The 7,582-nt window shown below is 39.3% G+C and overlaps 1 long non-coding RNA gene across 1 annotated transcript; it reads right to left on the reverse strand.

The window, feature by feature from the left end:
* Positions 1 to 4,980: 4,980 nt before the first annotated feature.
* LOC107200191 lies at positions 4,981 to 7,560 on the reverse strand. Its single transcript, XR_001519542.2, has 2 exons — positions 7,220 to 7,560; positions 4,981 to 5,116 (listed from the first exon to the last, which is right to left on the reverse strand). It is a non-coding gene; the product is annotated as an uncharacterized LOC107200191 (long non-coding RNA).
* Between the last annotated feature and the right edge of the window lie 22 nt (positions 7,561 to 7,582).

Below are 7,582 nucleotides of genomic sequence, written 5' to 3' on the forward strand. Positions count from 1 at the left end.
GCACAACTCTGGCTGGACATAAGAAGGGAGAATGTAGGAGAAGGCAGGATTTCTTTTCCCATTGGCACAGGCATGGAGGAAAATATTACAAATTTGGATATCGGGTTTAAACTGGAGATCCCCCCTCAGTGTATGATCCATCTATAAACAAGTCTGTCACCCACTGCCTAGAAAGAAATTATCTGTAAATCAAAATAAGGATTTGATCACAGCTGTGTTGAAAATGTCTGAGATGTAAAGGCTGACTGTAAACTCCCAAACATCACAGTTCAGTAGTACAAGCAAGGAGATTTGGACAGGACGCTGTGTTCATGGGAACATTTGTAAAGCTATTATTTCTAAAACAGTAGTTATATGCTTTGGTTAATACAGGTGAGTGTATATTGTGAAACTAAGCAGGGAAATCAATAGTATCTTCTCTGTGATGTCTTCTGTCCCAGAACTGATGCCTTGAGAAGGCTGACCTAGAACAGAGGCTAGACAGAGTTAAGAATAAAGTAGGTATTTATTGAAAGGCCTTAAAGGATACACCTTGGGCAGTACAAGAGCCTGGCCAGGGCTACACCCAAGATAGATCTAATTCTTGTTTTCTCTCTTCAGTCCACCATTGTTTATGCTTTTGGGCCTGAAACTTGTTATGATTGTTCTTGGTATCAAGCTGGAAAAGGAATTGTTTTGTCTACCTACTCTGTGAAGAGAGCTCACTGACACTTAATATGAAGCTCAAAACTACATATCTAGGCAGCACAGAGTATGAAAAATATGAAAGCTAAAACTTAAGGCATCATTTGTATCTTAATTTCTTCAAAGAAACAAGATATAAATACTTGCTACAGTCAAAATTCCAGGTGAGGTAATTTTGGGATGTATGCTGGAATGATACATTCCCATTCCTAAATAAGGCTGGGAATTTTATATTGCATATGACAGAAGAAGGGATTCCTTTTCTGTGATGGTGTAGAACTGGTATTGCACAAAATTCCTGAACAATAATTAGATACAGATACTATTTCTTAATTGGTCTGGATTAAAGTCATGGAGGGAGGAAGACAGCCCAAAGCCACAGCAGGATGTTTTGGTATTAGGATTCTTGAATTACTTAAGTTGATCCAAGAAGCAAATTATATTAGCACTTTGTATTGAAAATAATCAGAACAGAGCTATATGAGATCTCAGTACCAGTTTTTGCATAGCTATATGGCATTCTGAACCAAATCCAAGTCTGCAGCAGGGGAAAAAAAAGTTGAAGTGCTGACAAGCCAGGAAATACACAGTATTAAGGAAAAGATCCAGTGTCCAACTGAAAAAGTCTGTTAGCTCATATGATATAGACTGTGAAATGCCAAGAGAAAATCTGGTCCCCTCACAGTTTAAAAAATGGACTAGATAAGAGCAGCTGTGTGGGTAAATAATTATCCCATATTTTGGCATTAAAATGTTAGCCGATTTTTACCAGCTTATGACAACGGAAGTCTTTCAGATATTAGATAAGTCCTGGGAAATAATAGCCAAAGGATATTAGCTGTCAGTTTGTTAAACCAATAGCTTAAATCAAATTGAGTTAGTAATTTCTGGAATGCAACAGAACTCTTTTGTTGAGCTGTGGTTTTGTGACTCTCCCGTTTACCTTACCCCAGGTGGCTGTAGCACTACAATGTCTCTCTTGCCCAGCTATGACTGAGGCAAGACTTAATACAGAAAAGCCAGTGATAAATGCAAAACATGCAATTAAGTATCATTACATTTCATTCCTTCTGGGGAAAAGAGCAGAATCTTGGAAACAAATTTCTCAAGAGAGCAAGAGCAATTTAAAACAGCATGATCTGCATGACATTATATGCATGTTCCCAGGAAAAAGCCTGTGCCCAGTTAAACTTCAAGACAGACCCACAGGAAATCACGAGCTGCCTATCTTATTTCACAGCTGGATGGATGCTGTTCCATAAGGTTTTCAATTACAGAGGTGCTGCAGCAAGAGCTTTGCTGTCTAAGTTTAGTGTGAGACATATGGATGAAAGAAAGTCAAGCTGTCCTTCAGTTGTAATTGTGGTGTAGCTGTGTCTTGGGGGTGTCCCTGTGTGCACACTCAGTGCCCCAAACTCATTACCTCTCTGGGTGCTCCAGGAATTCCTCAGCTAGTCCCTGCACAGAAGAGACAAACCTGGCTCCTCCTCACCTCCACAATGAAAGGATCAGACTATTGCAAGAGATTTCCAGGTAAGGAATTCAGACAGTCCTGAGGGTTCCTCCCAGGCAGCTCCTGCTGGTTCCAAAACAAATTTCTACACCTAAATTTGTCTCATAACCTCCTGGGTGAAGAATCTGGCCCTTTCAGACCCTCTGGGTGGTTCCTGCTGCAGAACTGATGGGATTGCATGCAGGTAGGATGCATGCAAATTTTACAAACTGTTCTTGTAAATGTAAACATGGTCATACAGGACAGTCTTTTTGCACATAGTTAATACAGCAGGATGTTTTAGTTTAAAATACTCTACAACAATGGACAATGCACATTCTGAAGTAGCCACACAGGATCAGGAGCCAGCTGGCATGTGAGAATTGAGCAGAGAAGCAGTTAAGGAAGTCTCCCTTGACCCAGTGACTCCATCACTACCCAGACAGCAACCAACCAGCCTGTTTGGGAGATCTGAACAATACCCTATGCCATGGCCCCAGACACTATTTTTCTTGAACACTCTGACCATTTTTTATGCAACACTGCTCAGCCAGAAACCAAATCAGCCCTGCCACTGAAGAATTGCAGCTTTTAACAATTAGTCTTTGTCTAAATATGTCCAATGCTTTTCAAAATAAATTAGTCCTGCTAGGAGTGATCAGTTTAGTACATGATATATTAGAAAATTCATTACTCTCTCCTTTTTGAAATATTAGAGAGGACTAAATGTTAGCAGCTGTTTATGCACTGCCAGATATGCACTGCCAGTGTATTTTAATTTGAAATGTAAGTTTGAAGCACTTGGCTTGCCATTTTGGTCATAGTAGCATTACAATAAATCTAATAATTCAATTTGACTGAAATTCAGTACTATTAAGCACTCTGCAGAACAGTGCACATAAAGCTATTCTCAAATATTCCTTTAAAAAAACAAACTTTAGGTTGGAAAATGTGTAGGTCAGCAAGAATTTTCACTGTACGCCTTTTTTGACGAGACTGATATTTTTATCTCTCAGTATAACCACAAGATGATTGAGTTGCATATGCAGATACTCTTCTGAAAAATATGTTTATTCCCTAAACATTGTTTGTGGTCACCTGAGTACTCTGCAATGAAAATCGAGGAAAATCAACTGCTACCATCACCCTTAGCAGAGACACTGAACTGCTCCTGTAGGCTATCTCTTTGCAAGCAGAAACTCACTGTGGGTGCAAATCTTACTTCCATGGCAGCAAAGGCCCACGTCAGCTGAGAAGACTGCCTTTCTTTAACTGTCCCAGCAGTATACAGCTGATTGTGTTTGAATTCATTAACACTATTTAACAGCCAGTCTCTGGTTTAATCCCAAGGTTTGCCTGAAAGATGAAATTAGGCTGTTGCATTTATAGCAAACTCACGAAAACCTTGAATAAACCACACTGCTCTGATCTCTGCAAATATCTGATACCTGTGTATTTGCTAGGTTAGATGTGTATAAGAGACAGGAATAAACCACACTGCTCTGATCTCTGCAAATATCTGATACCTGTGTATTTGCTAGGTTGTTTATGATTCTTCCCACTTCTAATTATTAGCATCTCTAAGAGTTCTGTTTCACCGAAGATCATTTATGGCAGATTGGTTATTTTAAGACAGAAAGTGAACATTGACCTGGAAGATCTAATTTTCTGTATCTGGCCTTGAGAAATAGTCTGGACTCATAGTTGCACATTTTGCTCTGTAAAATATTATTAATATTTTTAAGAAGATAGCTGTAGAAACCATTTTACTAAAATCTGAATACACTCCTAAGGAAGATTATATGAAGGCGCACATCCTTATTCAGCAGATCTGCTCCCTGTAGCTATATTACCAATTGGTACTTTAAGAAAGTACTAGATCTCACACATACCCTCTCACACGACTTCAACAATGCCCTGAAGCCTTTATATGACCCAACAGACATTATGAGCCAACAGACATTTCAGCTGGTCTTGCAACTAAGAAAGCAAACAAACACAAACAATAGCTCCTGGGGTACAATTCCTCCTCTGCTGTGACAAGAATTTCATCCCCTGCTCAGTGAACCCCATAAAGTTCACTGAAAAACTAACTTCCAGTTTCATCAGTTCACTATAGGACTGCAGATATGCTTTTGTTGCATGTACCACAACGCTTTTCAGAGGCAAGAACAAGTATTGAGGGAGAGGGAAGTACAGACTGCTTTCTGTGGGAACACTGATCTAATTACAAACCCAAGTGCAACCTGAAGATACATTCATGCTCCAGCCAGTCACAAACTTAAAAAAGCTTTTTGAACAATGTATTGCTGCAGTAAAATGTCTTTTACCAGGGCCTTGGTGTTCATAAGCCCAACACAGAAAAAGAACAGTGACATTCTAATCACTTTTGTGACTCATCAGCTGAATTATTTACACATATTGCAATCAGGCAAGCTGGGTAAACAATGCCACAGTGATGAAGTAATACTGACATTAAGGGAATCAACTGAACACACACAGGCTTTGTAACCCATATATCACCTTTGAGATTGGTAGCACTGGTGATAACAGAAAATAAACAAGCTAAAAAAAGAAGACAAGATTCTGTCAGCCCAATCTGTTCTTTGTTCAGATACAAGTGAATGGCTCATTCAGCTGCTCTGTCACAGTGGTGGAGCTGGAGCAGAGATCAGGGGCCAGAGGTGATGCTGAAAATGCATGAGTAGAAACACTGCTCAAAACCCCACGCAAAATCTAGAGAGCTGAAAAAAAATTCTTATAATTTGAAATATGCATGGAATTACAAAATAATCAAAATTTGGTTTAAGTTCTGAGATTTTATTTTTGTTTGCAATCTTAATACACATGACTTGTTCCAAAGTCAGTTGCTTGGTTGATCACTTTCTTGTCATCTACACTCCTTTCCTGGGAATTTAGGTTTTCTGAGGGAGTGGCTACCTAACCAAGAAAAAACGTGTTTCATTACTGTAGGAATAGCTATTGTGAGAGAATTACTACAGCTGTTCATAAATTATATTAATGGGGTTTTTTTCCCCAAAGGAATAAAAGGAATAATAACACCAAATGTAAGAAGATGAATGTATCCGTACTTCTGAAGAGCTCTCAGCAAATTCTATTTTCCCCTCGTCTCCCACTTGGCTCCAGCTAAATACTTCTTCTAACATAACTGTTTTATAAGCAACTCAATGAAAAATCACAAACTCTGGAAAGCTTGGAATTTGAGCTGTTTTATGAGAAGTCACTCTTCAGTGAATACATAAAACCATCCAAAACTAAGATACAAAAAAAAAAAAAAAAAGCTAAAGGATTTCCCCTTTGCCTCAAACATAAGTCAGGACAATCAGGCGGAATGCAACATAAGCTTTGAAGAAAAAGAAAATAAGAACAGCTCTATAAAGTCATTTCAAGGGCACTTTTAACTGAGTATCTCACCTAAAATGGCAGTCAACAACAGATGCCTAAGGAAGAATGTCAGAATAAAGCAACCATATAATGCATCTTCCTCAGCAATTGCACACAGCCTCAAGCACTGTGGTTCAGGGACTTTCTGAACCAGACACATGTGGGTATTTAATAACTGTTAACAGATACATTTATGGGGAAAAAAATCCAAACTTTTGGCCCAATCTAAACTTTTAATGTCCTTAATATCCAGAGTTCCACAATTTAGGGCACTTTATTTTCTTCTAAGAACATTTTTTTCAGTCTTCTACATGATAATTGTGTTCAATGCCCTCTAGGTCTTCTATTAAAAAAAAGCCTTCTATTAAAAAAAAGCCCTTCTGTGTTCATTTTTTCTGTGCCTTTCATGACTTGATACACCTCTGCCATATGCCTGCCTAGCTATAGTCTATTGAATTATTGCTTGTAAACAGCTCCTTATCTTTGGCAGTCTTTGTCTGTCACCTGTGTCTCTCTGCTATCCCAAGAGCCCATTCCAAGTGACTTCAAGTAACAAGAAAAAAAGTTTTTCAGAGCATAAAAATTTAAAGACTTGAACATGTGGTAAAACCTGGTCTTCAGATGTCCCTGCTCATTGCAGAGGAGTGGAATGAGATGACCTTTAAAGGCTCCTTCCAACCCAAACCATTCAAGGATTCTGCCAGCTGAAGTACACTGAAGTAATAATAATATTGTCCTACTATTTAACCTCAGGTAAAAAAAAAACCCAAAAAACATCTTGGTCTCCATATGGACTGTATACCCAGACCTGGGTTTTATTTTTCTAATATCCCTGAAGACCAAGAATCAGGGACTCTAGTGCTGATGGTAAAAATCTGAAGATAACATAGACAAAATTAAACGTGAATAACTTCTTAATGCACAGGTTAAAACTTAATTTAAGGTAAGGGCACCTGACCTTCAATTGATCTCTCCAGTTTTACACAATGGCCTAAGCCACCAGAGATACTAGCAGTTATCCTAATTCCCTCTGATTTTTTCCTGGAGCTACTCATCTCTTACTATGTAGGATTTTAGGGAGACTAATCTGCGGTAAGGTGAATCAGGTGTCTAAAAATAGATAGGATATCAAGGTCAAGCACTGTCAAAAACATTCCTCTTATTTCTTGTTATGGCTTAAGTGTATTTACAAAAGCCTTTCTAACAGCCCACATCTCCTGTCCCTATGTCCACAAACCAATTTCAATTCTTTCTATAGCCACAACGGCCTTGTTACACAAGAGTAATAAAAATGGTCCAAATAGAAGAGAAGGAGTGTTCGAGAAGGGAGGTCACAAGCAGCTGAGTCACTACTCACTGAACAATGCCATACTTGGAGTGTTTGCTTCCCGCTTGAAGCAGAATCTTTAACAAAACCTACACCGGTACTTCAGCTTCTGACTGCCAAATACCAAACTTCCCATTCCTGAACAAGTCACAGAGAAGCTAATGAAGTTCAGCAGTAGGATTGTTTAACTAAAGCAAGGTTGCCTGTCACAGCATAGCAAGTCACTTCATTGGCCATTATTACTCAATTTGGAGACTAACCAAAGCTATCTAGGGCCACTGAGATGCCCAAAATGTCTTGTATATCCTTACCCTGCCATCTCGGAGGATTTGGGGTCTTTCTTTTGTTCCTGTTTTTTTGCTCCTGTATTGTATCTTGCAGACTTATGTGGGTGTTCTGTGTATCTGGCCACTTGAAAATGCTTCCCAAAGGCCCTAAAAGGTGGGTCACCATGCAAAACCAACCACTCGTTAGTCTTTTAAAATGGGAAGGTCACGGCAAATTTTCACGTTGCCTCCATCTCCTTATCAATTTCTCTGGCCAGCCCTGGCTTGGGGATGTCTTTGTTGTCTCCACTGGCTGTGGCAGCCCGCTGGGCATCCTCACTAAGGAACGAAAGCAGGAAGCAGAATCAGGGCACAGGATCCTCGCCACCTCCTTGTCCTCACAGGCAC

Source organism: Parus major, chromosome 2 (assembly GCF_001522545.3).
Source record: "Parus major isolate Abel chromosome 2, Parus_major1.1, whole genome shotgun sequence".
NCBI lineage: Eukaryota > Metazoa > Chordata > Aves > Passeriformes > Paridae > Parus > Parus major.